This window comes from Scylla paramamosain, unplaced genomic scaffold (genome assembly GCF_035594125.1).
Source record: "Scylla paramamosain isolate STU-SP2022 unplaced genomic scaffold, ASM3559412v1 Contig65, whole genome shotgun sequence".
NCBI classification, from domain to species: Eukaryota; Metazoa; Arthropoda; class Malacostraca; order Decapoda; family Portunidae; genus Scylla; species Scylla paramamosain.
The window spans coordinates 450,001-465,000 of NW_026973730.1; the positions used below are offsets into that span (position 1 = coordinate 450,001).

The window sequence follows — 15,000 nt, forward strand, 5'->3', positions numbered from 1 at the left end:
GAGAGAGAAAAAAATATTGAAGAACAAAAACCTAACAGGAAAGGAAGATTATCAACACACACACACACACACACACACACACACACACACACACACACACACCACCACACACACACCACACACACACACACACACACACACACACCTGTCTAAAGGTATCTTGGTGGATATCCTCGTGCCTCGTGCCATAGCTACTGGTCCACAAAACTCCATTATTCCTCTCGTTTCCTTCGCAGCGTGTCCTCTCGTCTCTCTGAGTTTGCTGAGAGGATGCCCTGAGAGAGAGAGAGAGAGAAATTAATGTGTTTTTTTTTTTTTATTTTATATTACTAAAAATTAACAGACAAACAAAAACATTCATAACTTCACTAGTACTACCTAACACACACACATACATACACACATACATACATACATTTAATTACCTCCAAGCCACAGCACGGACTTGTGAGGGAATGCCAGACCAAGACAGTTTCCGCAGCTCCGGCAGGGAAGTGTTGGCTGCGTTGATCACCTCCAGGAACTTCTCTGTCCTTACCATGTCGCGCTCACTGTCTGCGGGGAGAGAGAGAATGTGAGAGAGAGAGAGAGAGAGAGAGAGAGAGAGAGAGAGAGAGAGAGAGAGAGAGAGAGAGAGAGAGGGTTAGATAGAGAAGGAGAGAAAGCATTATGACATCACAATAATTAAAAAAAACATTTAAAACATAGATGGATAAATCATTACTACTACTACTACTTCTACTACTACTACTACTACTATCTACTACTACTACTACTACTACTACTACTACTACTACTACTACTACTATTATTTCTACTACTACTAGCATCAGTAATACTAATAATAATTTCTTTTGTATTGCAGAGGTGAACCAGGCCAACACAAGACAGATGGGATGCAAGAACACTGTTGACACATCAATACTTCATACAAGGCAATAAAGCGGTATGTATCATCATGCTTTAGTGTATGAGAGCATTGTATAAGCCACAACACATACATACACTGCCATGTACACCCTCTGTACATCATATGAGGCAACACAGCTATGTATTATCATGCTTCAATGTATAAGGCCAATGGGAGAGGGAGGACTACTACTACTACTACTATTACTATAACCAGCAAGAGAGAGAGAGAGGTGGTGGACAGACTAAATATAACAGGCCAATGGGAGAGGGAGGACTACTACTACTACTACTACTACTACTACTACTACTACTACTACTACTACTACTACTACTACTACTACTACTACTACTACTACTACTACTACTACTACTTCTTCCTCTTCTTCTAATACTGTTGCTACTATTAACTAGTACTGCTGCTGCTGTTACCGGAAGTGATGAAAAGGGTCCTGGGGGTCTGGAGAGTGGCAGACTGCCCTCCACACCTACATTAATAATAACAACAACAACAACAATAATAATAACGAAAGCCTGAAATTTGGATGCATTTTTGTTTGTTTATTTATTTATTTATCTTTTTCGGTCAACAACAAAAGCTACCTTTGATTTTTAAGCTCTTCTTTTTAATTTTGTTCATTTTTTTCTTTCTTTCTTTACTCTTAACTTCTTTTTTCTTTTGTGTTTTTTAGCATGATTTTATTTTTTGCTTCTTTTTACCTTCTGTGTGCAAACCCAAGTAAACAAATTGAATAAATATCATGGCTTCTGACTGCAGCAACAACAACAATAACCACCACCACCATCACCACCACCCACCTAATACAAGAGTTATCCAGTATTCTCAATATTTCACCCACTAGTCTATCCACCTCATTAATACAACATTTAACCAGTATTCTCAATCTTTCACCACTATTTTGTCCACCTCACTAATACAAGAGTTCACCAGTATTCTCAATATTTCACCACTATTCTGTCCACCACCCTAATACAAGAGTTAATCAGTATTTGAAGGATGACCTTTGACCTACAGGGACCTTAGTAGGCCTTTTTATACATATATATTACTCTAGCACTGGCTTGTATAAATGAATAAATAAATAAATAAATCTGTCTCTCTCACTTGATGGTTGAAAAGAATGGATTACTATTGCCTGGATAGTAGTAAAGAATAGTACTGATAGTTAGAGGTGATATAATAGCCCACAATAATATTAAGAGTTAGTACAAGCCTTTAATAGTACCCAATAGTACAAAAAATAATACAAAATTTTTATGAGTTAGGACACACATTAGGACAGTAATCAGTGTGTCATTTTACCTGATACTATATGTTAATAGATTCTGTTTCACACAATCTCTGTTAAATCAATACCTGGAAGTCCTGTACACACACACACACACACACACACACACACACACACACACACACACACACACACATTACCAGGGGAGGAACAGTGCAAGTGTGAGGCCAACGCGCTGGGCCGCCAACCTGTCGGCCTGGGTGACGCGTGAAGGGCGGTCGTGGTGTTGGTGGTGGTGTCTTGGCCCTGTGGTGTCCCTAGCCTTCATGTCATTGTGATTGGTGAAATAGATGACCTCCATTACTTTTTCATCTTCCTGAGGTCACTTGCTGGTACCTCTGTGTCACCACGCTTAGGTCAGCTTTTTTTTTTTTTTTTTTTTTCAATTTTATGTAGGAGTGACACTGGCCAAGGGCAACAAAAATCCAATAAGAAAATATGCCCACTGAAATGCCAGTGCCATAAAAGTGTCAAAGCAGTGGTCAAAAATTGATGAATAAGTGTCTTGAAACCTCCCTCTTGAAGGAATTCAAAGTCATAGGAAGGTGGAAATACAGAAGCAGGCAGGGAGTTCCAGAGTTTACCCTGCCTCCCCTGTTCTTGCATTACTGGGCTGCTGGACAGGTGGCACAGCCTCATGTGTGCCCTGTCTGTCCAGCACCCTGGCTATCCTTGTGGATGGGCTGGGCACACACTGAGACACAGCACACAGCAAGGGTGTAAACTGCACCTCACTGCTTTAAATATGAGTGTACAGGTTGAGAGGCAAGGCAGCACAGCACAGCACAGCACAGCACAGCATGGCAGCTCCTTAACAACACAGCCAGTCTCTGTGTGATGTTCATTGTGTCTTGAGCATTGTATCCTTGACAAACGTGGCGTACTGAGCACATCTTCACATTGTTCTTGCCACTTAATGTGAAGTATTAATGTATTACACCTCACAAGTGTAGCCACGTGGCCCCTGTGTGTTCCCGTACCTGGTGATCTCAGGAACAGTTTCAGATTTCATCACAAATATTAATAACTGCAGCAATACTTGGTGCACCCTTCACACATGACCGGGGCTGATTAGTGGGTGAGTCAGCGCCTGAACCAGCCCATCACCCAGCAGGTTGAGGCCACAAGCAGCCCAGCCCAGCATCAATAAGACCAACACCAGGGCTTACTCAACCCCTAGACACAACAGCAAGACTAGTCAGAACTGAGCCGTAACACCTGTGTCTCTCTTCACCTCCACAATTATTAACATTCTTTCATTTATTGATATATTTACTGGTACATTACTTACATTACTGGTACATGAAAATTACTAATGTTGCTTTTATTCCGACAGGCTACCACCACCATGACCACCATGACCACCACCACCACCATGACCACTGCCACCACCACCACCACCACCACCACCACCACCACCACCACCACCCACCACCACCACAGCACTCAGCGTGGCACAGAAGGAACAGAGCCAGGCGGAAAACAAGGACTAAGATCCACTGCCACTTCCAAATAAGGTAATACATGAATTTTCTCTCCTCCTCCTCCTTCTCCTCCTCCTCCTTCTCCTCCTCCTCCTCCTCCTCCTCCTCCTCCTCCTCCTCCTCCTCCTCCTCCTCCTCCTCCTCCTCCTCCTTCTCCTCCTTCTCCTCCTCCTCCTCCTCCTCCTCCTCCTCCTCCTCCTCCTCCTCCTCCTCCTCTTCCAGCTGGGTTTTTTTTATTGTTTTACTGCTTCAATCTGTGGTTTCCTGCTTCAAAAATACAAAATATACTGTTGAAATTTTCTTATCAGTTCATGTCCTCCTCCTCCTCCTCCTCCTCCTCCTCCTCCTCCTCCTCCTCCTCCTCCTCCTCCTCCTCCTCCTCCTCCTCCTCCTCCCCCAATTTAAGAGGGTTAGCAGGAAATTGCCCCCTGATAATTGAATATTCAACTGAATCTCACTTCCTGTCTCAGAAATGATGTGAAAAATGGTTTTGGAAAATGTTTTGGAACGAAAATGTGTCTTGTCTTTGTTTTATGGAAAGACTGAGTTGTTGTTGTTGTTGTTGTTGTTGTTGTTGTTGTTGTTGTTGTTGCTGCTGCTGCTGCTGTTGCTGATGTTGTTGTTTATCTTGCTTATTCCTCTTCCTCCTCCTCCTCCTCCTCTTCCTCCTCCTCCTCCTCCTCCTTTTCTTACAAGTTTATTATCATCGTTTATATTTCTCTCTCTCTCTCTCTCTCTCTCTCTCTCTCTCTCTCTCTCTCTCTCTCTCTCTCTCTCTCTCTCTCTCTCTCTCTCTCTCTCTCTCTCTCTCTCTCTCTCTCTCTCTCTCTCTCTCCCTTGTTCCCTTTTCTAACCAAATAAACTGATGGATAGATAAACTGATAGATATTTGGTACCATATTTTGAAACACTTCTGTGCTGTACTTCCTCTGTTTTCAAAAAGGCTCTAGATGAAGCTGTACATGTTTTTAAGTGTGTTTTTCATGATTCTAGTGACAGATTAACAAGACTTGTACATTATTAACAGGAGAAGCACTCTTGAAAACTGGCTAATCATCTCCTTGACCTTGAAAAACAGTCTTGATAAATGAGCAAAGCATTTTTAAGTGTTTTTAAAATTGTGGTAACAGATTAACAAGACTTCTACATTATCAACAGGAGAAACACTCTTGAGAACACAGCTAATTATCCCTCTGTGACTCTGGAAAAGTCTAGATGTCAGAGAAGGAACAAGAAAGCAGAGCATTACAGAATAGGCCCTTACAAGACAAGAACTTAATCTAAATCACAAAGTAGGAAAAGACATTGAAAACCTCACCTTTAGGAACCACCTCATGAAGGAATACGATGAAGAAGGGTGTGACAAGGTCGTTGATCCCTGGCACGTAACCTGAGGCAGGGTGACGGATGGCCCAGATGTACAGAATAGCGCTCAAACATTTCTTGTACGATTGTTTGTTGGAACAACGGAATCAGGGGAGACATGCGTGGGATGTCAATGTGAATCTGTGGAGAGACATGGGTTTGGTGAGACTAGGTTAAGTTTGGTTAGGTTAAGTTAAGTTTGGTTAGGTTAGGTTAGGTTAAGTTTGGTTAGGTTAGGTTAAGTTAGGTTTGGTTAGGTTAGGTTAGGTTAAGTTAAGTTTGGTTAGGTTATGTTAAGTTAGGTTAAATTCGATTAGGTTAGGTTAAGTTAAGTTCGGTTAAGTTAAGTTTGGTTTGGTTAGGTTGGGTTAGGTTAAGTTTGGTTTGGTTAGGTTGGGTTAGGTTAAGTTTGGTTAGGTTAAGTTAGGTTTGGTTAGGTTAGGTTAAGTTTGGTTTGGTTTGGTTAGGTTTGGTTTGCTAAGGTTATGTTAGGTTAGGTTAGATGAGATCAGTAGAGAGGAGAATACTTGCTTTTGTGGTCTCTATATTACAAGGATAGAGATCTTAGTCAGTATATAAAAGAATGACTGAAAAGATACACCAGGTGACAAATATTCCTATGACAGGAGAATGAAGCTTTTAAACTGATATACACACACATAGAAAATAAAGAAAAAGAGAGAGAAAAAAATATTGAAAGAAAAAAAAACAGGAAAGGAAGATTATCAACACACACACACACACACACACACACACACACACACACACACACACACACACACACACACACACACACACACACCTGTCTAAAGGTATCTTGGTGGATATCCTCGTGCCTCGTGCCATAGTACTGGTCCACAAAACTCCATTATTCCTCTCGTTTCCTTCGCAGCGTGTCCTCTCGTCTCTCTGAGTTTGCTGGGAGGATGCCCTGAGAGAGAGAGAGAGAGAAATTAATGTGTTTTTTTTTTTTTTTTATTTTATATTACTAAAAATTAACAGACAAACAAAAACATTCATAACTTCACTAGTACTACCTAACACACACACATACATACACACATACATACATACATTTAATTACCTCCAAGCCACAGCACGGACTTGTGAGGGAATGCCAGACCAAGACAGTTTCCGCAGCTCCGGCAGGGAAGTGTTGGCTGCGTTGATCACCTCCAGGAACTTCTCTGTCCTTACCATGTCGCGCTCACTGTCTGCGGGGAGAGAGAGAATGTGAGAGAGAGAGAGAGAGAGAGAGAGAGAGAGAGAGAGAGAGAGAGAGAGAGAGAGAGAGAGAGAGAGGTTTAGATAGAGAAGGAGAGAAAGCATTATGACATCACAATAATTAAAAAAAACATTTAAAACATAGATGGATAAATCATTACTACTACTTCTACTACTACTACTACTACTACCTACTACTACTACTACTACTACTACTACTACTACTACTACTACTACTACTACTACTACTACTATTATTTCTACTACTACTAGCATCAGTAATACTAATAATAATTTCTTTTGTATTGCAGAGGTGAACCAGGCCAACACAAGACAGATGGGATGCAAGAACACTGTTGACACATCAATACTTCATATAAGGCAATAAAGCGGTATGTATCATCATGCTTTAGTGTATGAGAGCATTGTATAAGCCACAACACATACATACACTGCCATGTACACCCTCTGTACATTCATATGAGGCAACACAGCTATGTATTATCATGCTTCAATGTATAAGGCCAATGGGAGAGGGAGGACTACTACTACTACTACTATTACTATAACCAGCAAGAGAGAGAGAGAGGTGGTGGACAGACTAAATATAACAGGCCAATGGGAGAGGGAGGACTACTACTACTACTACTACTACTACTACTACTACTACTACTACTACTACTACTACTACTACTACTACTACTACTACTACTACTACTACTTCTTCCTCTTCTTCTAATACTGTTGCTACTATTACTAGTACTGCTGCTTCTGTTACCGGAAGTGATGAAAAGGGTCCTGGGGGTCTGGAGAGTGGCAGACTGCCCTCCACACCTACATTAATAATAACAACAACAACAACAATAATAATAACGAAAGCCTGAAATTTGGATGCATTTTTGTTTGTTTATTTATTTATTTATCTTTTTCGGTCAACAACAAAAGCTACCTTTGATTTTTAAGCTCTTCTTTTTAATTTTGTTCATTTTTTTCTTTCTTTCTTTCTTTAACTTCTTTTTTCTTTTGTGTTTTTTAGCATGATTTTTATTTTTTGCTTCTTTTTACCTTCTGTGTGCAAACCCCAAGTAAAACAAATTGAATAAATATCATGGCTTCTGACTGCAGCAACAACAACAATAACCACCACCACCATCACCACCACCCACCTAATACAAGAGTTATCCAGTATTCTCAATATTTCACCACTAGTCTATCCACCTCATTAATACAACATTTAACCAGTATTCTCAATCTTTCACCACTATTTTGTCCACCTCACTAATACAAGAGTTCACCAGTATTCTCAATATTTCACCACTATTCTGTCCACCACCCTAATACAAGAGTTAATCAGTATTTGAAGGATGACCTTTGACCTACAGGGACCTTAGTAGGCCTTTTTATACATATATATTATGTTACTCTAGCACTGGCTTGTATAAATGAATAAATAAATAAATAAATCTGTCTCTCTCACTTGATGGTTGAAAAGAATGGATTACTATTGCCTGGATAGTAGTAAAGAATAGTACTGATAGTTAGAGGTGATATAATAGCCCACAATAATATTAAGAGTTAGTACAAGCCTTTAATAGTACCCAATAGTACAAAAAATAATACAAAATTTTTATGAGTTAGGACACACATTAGGACAGTAATCAGTGTGTCATTTTACCTGATACTATATGTTAATAGATTCTGTTTCACACAATCTCTGTTAAATCAATACCTGGAAGTCCTGTACACACACACACACACACACACACACACACACACACACACACACACACACACACACACACACACACACACACACACACACACACACACACACACACATACCAGGGGAGGAACAGTGCAAGTGTGAGGCCAACGCGCTGGGCCGCCAACCTGTCGGCCTGGGTGACGCGTGAAGGGCGGCGTGGTGTTGGTGGTGGTGTCTTGGCCCTGTGGTGTCCCTAGCCTTCATGTCATTGTGATTGGTGAAATAGATGACCTCCATTACTTTTTCATCTTCCTGAGGTCACTTGCTGGTACCTCTGTGTCACCACGCTTAGGTCAGCTTTTTTTTTTTTTTTTTTTTTTCAATTTTATGTAGGAGTGACACTGGCCAAGGGCACAACAAAAATCCAATAAGAAAATATGCCCACTGAAATGCCAGTGCCATAAAAGTGTCAAAGCAGTGGTCAAAAATTGATGAATAAGTGTCTTGAAACCTCCCTCTTGAAGGAATTCAAGTCATAGGAAGGTGGAAATACAGAAGCAGGCAGGGAGTTCCAGAGTTTACCCTGCCTCCCCTGTTCTTGCATTACTGGGCTGCTGGACAGGTGGCACAGCCTCATGTGTGCCCTGTCTGTCCAGCACCCTGGCTATCCTTGTGGATGGGCTGGGCACACACTGAGACACAGCACACAGCAAGGGTGTAAACTGCACCTCACTGCTTTAAATATGAGTGTACAGGTTGAGAGGCAAGGCAGCACAGCACAGCACAGCACAGCACAGCATGGCAGCTCCTTAACAACACAGCCAGTCTCTGTGTGATGTTCATTGTGTCTTGAGCATTGTATCCTTGACAAACGTGGCGTACTGAGCACATCTTCACATTGTTCTTGCCTTAATGTGAAGTATTAATGTATTACACCTCACAAGTGTAGCCACGTGGCCCCTGTGTGTTCCCGTACCTGGTGATCTCAGGAACAGTTTCAGATTTCATCACAAATATTAATAACTGCAGCAATACTTGGTGCACCCTTCACACATGACCGGGGCTGATTAGTGGGTGAGTCTGCGCCTGAACCAGCCCATCACCCAGCAGGTTGAGGCCACAAGCAGCCCAGCCCAGCATCAATAAGACCAACACCAGGGCTTACTCACCCCTAGACACAACAGCAAGACTAGTCAGAACTGAGCCGTAACACCTGTGTCTCTCTTCACCTCCACAATTATTAACATTCTTTCATTTATTGATATATTTACTGGTACATTACTTACATTACTGGTACATGAAAATTACTAATGTTGCTTTTATTCCGACAGGCTACCACCACCATGACCACCATGACCACCACCACCACCATGACCACCACCACCACCACCACCACCACCACCACCACCACCACCACCACCACCACCACCACCACAGCACTCAGCGTGGCACAGAAGGAACAGAGCCAGGCGGAAAACAAGGACTAAGATCCACTGCCACTTCCAAATAAGGTAATACATGAATTTTCTCTCCTCCTCCTCCTTCTCCTCCTCCTCCTTCTCCTCCTCCTCCTCCTCCTCCTCCTCCTCCTCCTCCTCCTCCTCCTCCTCCTCCTCCTCCTCCTCCTCCTCCTTCTCCTCCTTCTCCTCCTCCTCCTCCTCCTCCTCCTCCTCCTCCTCCTCCTCCTCCTCCTCCTCCTCTTCCAGCTGGGTTTTTTTTATTGTTTTACTGCTTCAATCTGTGGTTTCCTGCTTCAAAAATACAAAATATACTGTTGAAATTTTCTTATCAGTTCATGTCCTCCTCCTCCTCCTCCTCCTCCTCCTCCTCCTCCTCCTCCTCCTCCTCCTCCTCCTCCTCCTCCTCCTCCTCCTCCTCCCCCAATTTAAGAGGGTTAGCAGGAAATTGCCCCCTGATAATTGAATATTCAACTGAATCTCACTTCCTGTCTCAGAAATGATGTGAAAAATGGTTTTGGAAAATGTTTTGGAAGAAAATGTGTCTTGTCTTTGTTTTATGGAAAGACTGAGTTGTTGTTGTTGTTGTTGTTGTTGTTGTTGTTGTTGTTGTTGTTGCTGCTGCTGCTGCTGTTGCTGTTGTTGTTGTTTATCTTGCTTATTCCTCTTCCTCCTCCTCCTCCTCCTCTTCCTCCTCCTCCTCCTCCTCCTTTTCTTACAAGTTTATTATCATCGTTTATATTTCTCTCTCTCTCTCTCTCTCTCTCTCTCTCTCTCTCTCTCTCTCTCTCTCTCTCTCTCTCTCTCTCTCTCTCTCTCTCTCTCTCTCTCTCTCTCTCTCTCTCTCTCTCTCTCTCTCTCCCTTGTTCCCTTTTCTAACAAAATAAACTGATGGATAGATAAACTGATAGATATTTGGTACCATATTTTGAAACACTTCTGTGCTGTACTTCCTCTGTTTTCAAAAAGGCTCTAGATGAAGCTGTACATGTTTTTAAGTGTGTTTTTCATGATTCTAGTGACAGATTAACAAGACTTGTACATTATTAACAGGAGAAGCACTCTTGAAAACTGGCTAATCATCTCCTTGACCTTGAAAAACAGTCTTGATAAATGAGCAAAGCATTTTTAAGTGTTTTTAAAATTGTGGTAACAGATTAACAAGACTTCTACATTATCAACAGGAGAAACACTCTTGAGAACACAGCTAATTATCCCTCTGTGACTCTGGAAAAGTCTAGATGGCAGAGAAGGAACAAGAAAGCAGAGCATTACAGAATAGGCCCTTACAAGACAAGAACTTAATCTAAATCACAAAGTAGGAAAAGACATTGAAAACCTCACCTTTAGGAACCACCTCATGAAGGAATACGATGAAGAAGGGTGTGACAAGGTCGTTGATCCCCTGCACGTAACCTGAGGCAGGGTGACGGATGGCCCAGATGTACAGAATGTGCTCAAACATTTCTTGTACGATTGTTTGTTGGAACAACGGAATCAGGGGAGACATGCGTGGGATGTCAATGTGAATCTGTGGAGAGACGTGGGTTTGGTGAGACTAGGTTAAGTTTGGTTAGGTTAAGTTAAGTTTGGTTAGGTTAGGTTAGGTTAAGTTTGGTTAGGTTAGGTTAAGTTAGGTTTGGTTAGGTTAGGTTAGGTTAAGTTAAGTTTGGTTAGGTTAGGTTAAGTTAGGTTAAATTCGATTAGGTTAGGTTAAGTTAAGTTCGGTTAAGTTAAGTTTGGTTTGGTTAGGTTGGGTTAGGTTAAGTTTGGTTTGGTTAGGTTGGGTTAGGTTAAGTTTGGTTAGGTTAAGTTAGGTTTGGTTAGGTTAAGTTTGGTTTGGTTTGGTTAGGTTTGGTTTGCTAAGGTTATGTTAGGTTAGGTTAGATGAGAGCAGTAGAGAGGAGAATACTTGCTTTTGTGGTCTCTATATTACAAGGATAGAGATCTTAGTCAGTATATAAAAGAATGACTGAAAAGATACACCAGGTGACAAATATTCCTATGACAGGAGAATGAAGCTTTTAAACTGATATACACACACATAGAAAATAAAGAAAAAGAGAGAGAAAAAAATATTGAAAGAAAAAAAAACAGGAAAGGAAGATTATCACACACACACACACACACACACACACACACACACACACACACACACACACACCTGTCTAAAGGTATCTTGGTGGATATCCTCGTGCCTCGTGCCATAGTACTGGTCCACAAAACTCCATTATTCCTCTCGTTTCCTTCGCAGCGTGTCCTCTCATCTCTCTGAGTTTGCTGGGAGGTAGCCCTGAGAGAGAGAGAGAGAGAAATTAATGTGTTTTTTTTTTTTTTTTATATTACTAAAAATTAACAGACAAACAAAAACATTCATAACTTCACTAGTACTACCTAACACACACACATACATACACACACATACATACATACATTTAATTACCTCCAAGCCACAGCACGGACTTGTGAGGGAATGCCAGACCAAGACAGTTTCCGCAGCTCCGGCAGGGAAGTGTTGGCTTCGTTGATCACCTCCAGGAACTTCTCTGTCCTTACCATGTCGCGCTCACTGTCTGCGGGGAGAGAGAGAATGTGAGAGAGAGAGAGAGAGAGAGAGAGAGAGAGAGAGAGAGAGAGAGAGAGAGAGAGAGAGAGATAGAGAAGGAGAGAAAGCATTATGACATCACAATAATTAAAAAAAACATTTAAAACATAGATGGATAAATCATTACTACTACTACTACTTCTACTACTACTACTACTACTACTACTACTACTACTACTACTACTACTACTACTACTACTACTACTACTACTATTATTTCTACTACTACTAGCATCAGTAATACTAATAATAATTTCTTTTGTATTGCAGAGGTGAACCAGGCCAACACAAGACAGATGGGATGCAAGAACACTGTTGACACATCAATACTTCATACAAGGCAATAAAGCGGTATGTATCATCATGCTTTAGTGTATGAGAGCATTGTATAAGCCACAACACATACATACACTGCCATGTACACCCTCTGTACATCATATGAGGCAACACAGCTATGTATTATCATGCTTCAATGTATAAGGCCAATGGGAGAGGGAGGACTACTACTACTACTATTACTATAACCAGCAAGAGAGAGAGAGAGGTGGTGGACAGACTAAATATAACAGGCCAATGGGAGAGGGAGGACTACTACTACTACTACTACTACTACTACTACTACTACTACTACTACTACTACTACTACTACTACTACTACTACTACTACTACTACTACTACTTCTTCCTCTTCTTCTAATACTGTTGCTACTATTACTAGTACTGCTGCTGCTGCTACCGGAAGTGATGAAAAGGGTCCTGGGGTCTGGAGAGTGGCAGACTGCCCTCCACACCTACATTAATAATAACAACAACAACAACAACAATAATAATAACGAAAGCCTGAAATTTGGATGCATTTTTGTTTGTTTATTTATTTATTTATCTTTTTCGGTCAACAACAAAAGCTACCTTTGATTTTTAAGCTCTTCTTTTTAATTTTGTTCATTTTTTTCTTTTCTTTCTTTAACTTCTTTTTTCTTTTGTGTTTTTTAGCATGATTTTATTTTTTGCTTCTTTTTACCTTCTGTGTGCAAACCCAAGTAAACAAATTGAATAAATATCATGGCTTCTGACTGCAGCAACAACAACAATAACCACCACCACCATCACCACCACCCACCTAATACAAGAGTTATCCAGTATTCTCAATATTTCACCACTAGTCTATCCACCTCATTAATACAACATTTAACCAGTATTCTCAATCTTTCACCACTATTTTGTCCACCTCACTAATACAAGAGTTCACCAGTATTCTCAATATTTCACCACTATTCTGTCCACCACCCTAATACAAGAGTTAATCAGTATTTGAAGGATGACCTTTGACCTACAGGGACCTTAGTAGGCCTTTTTATACATATATATTACTCTAGCACTGGCTTGTATAAATGAATAAATAAATAAATAAATCTGTCTCTCTCACTTGATGGTTGAAAAGAATGGATTACTATTGCCTGGATAGTAGTAAAGAATAGTACTGATAGTTAGAGGTGATATAATAGCCCACAATAATATTAAGAGTTAGTACAAGCCTTTAATAGTACCCAATAGTACAAAAAATAATACAAAATTATTATGAGTTAGGACACACATTAGGACAGTAATCAGTGTGTCATTTTACCTGATACTATATGTTAATAGATTCTGTTTCACACAATCTCTGTTAAATCAATACCTGGAAGTCCTGTACACACACACACACACACACACACACACACACACACACACACACACACACACACACACACACACACACACACACACACACACACACACACACATACCAGGGGAGGAACAGTGCAAGTGTGAGGCCAACGCGCTGGGCCGCCAACCTGTCGGCCTGGGTGACGCGTGAAGGGCGGCGTGGTGTTGGTGGTGGTGTCTTGGCCCTGTGGTGTCCCTAGCCTTCATGTCATTGTGATTGGTGAAATAGATGACCTCCATTACTTTTTCATCTTCCTGAGGTCACTTGCTGGTACCTCTGTGTCACCACGCTTAGGTCAGCTTTTTTTTTTTTTTTTTTTCAATTTTATGTAGGAGTGACACTGGCCAAGGGCAACAAAAATCCAATAAGAAAATATGCCCACTGAAATGCCAGTGCCATAAAAGTGTCAAAGCAGTGGTCAAAAATTGATGAATAAGTGTCTTGAAACCTCCCTCTTGAAGGAATTCAAGTCATAGGAAGGTGGAAATACAGAAGCAGGCAGGGAGTTCCAGAGTTTACCCTGCCTCCCCTGTTCTTGCATTACTGGGCTGCTGGACAGGTGGCACAGCCTCATGTGTGCCCTGTCTGTCCAGCACCCTGGCTATCCTTGTGGATGGGCTGGGCACACACTGAGACACAGCACACAGCAAGGGTGTAAACTGCACCTCACTGCTTTAAATATGAGTGTACAGGTTGAGAGGCAAGGCAGCACAGCACAGCACAGCACAGCACAGCATGGCAGCTCCTTAACAACACAGCCAGTCTCTGTGTGATGTTCATTGTGTCTTGAGCATTGTATCCTTGACAAACGTGGCGTACTGAGCACATCTTCACATTGTTCTTGCCTTAATGTGAAGTATTAATGTATTACACCTCACAAGTGTAGCCACGTGGCCCCTGTGTGTTCCCGTACCTGGTGATCTCAGGAACAGTTTCAGATTTCATCACAAATATTAATAACTGCAGCAATACTTGGTGCACCCTTCACACATGACCGGGGCTGATTAGTGGGTGAGTCTGCGCCTGAACCAGCCCATCACCCAGCAGGTTGAGGCCACAAGCAGCCCAGCCCAGCATCAATAAGACCAACACCAGGGCTTACTCACCCCTAGACACAACAGCAAGACTAGTCAGAACTGAGCCGTAACACCTGTGTCTCTCTTCACCTCCACAATTATTAACATTCTTTCATTTATTGATATATTTACTGGTACATTACTTACATTACTGGTA

The 15,000-nt window shown here is 41.4% G+C and overlaps 1 protein-coding gene across 1 annotated transcript in view; it reads left to right on the top strand.

Moving 5' to 3' along the window:
• The window catches only part of LOC135098462 (proline-rich protein 2-like), a 37,459-nt gene that overhangs the window by 19,882 nt on the left and 2,577 nt on the right, over window positions 1-15,000 (top strand). Inside the window, exons 4-8 of the mRNA XM_064000856.1 lie at window positions 866-946; window positions 3,556-3,736; window positions 6,604-6,684; window positions 9,329-9,508; window positions 12,330-12,410. The gene's annotated coding sequence lies outside the window, so the exon portion shown is untranslated. The remainder of the gene's footprint in view (window positions 1-865; window positions 947-3,555; window positions 3,737-6,603; window positions 6,685-9,328; window positions 9,509-12,329; window positions 12,411-15,000) is intronic.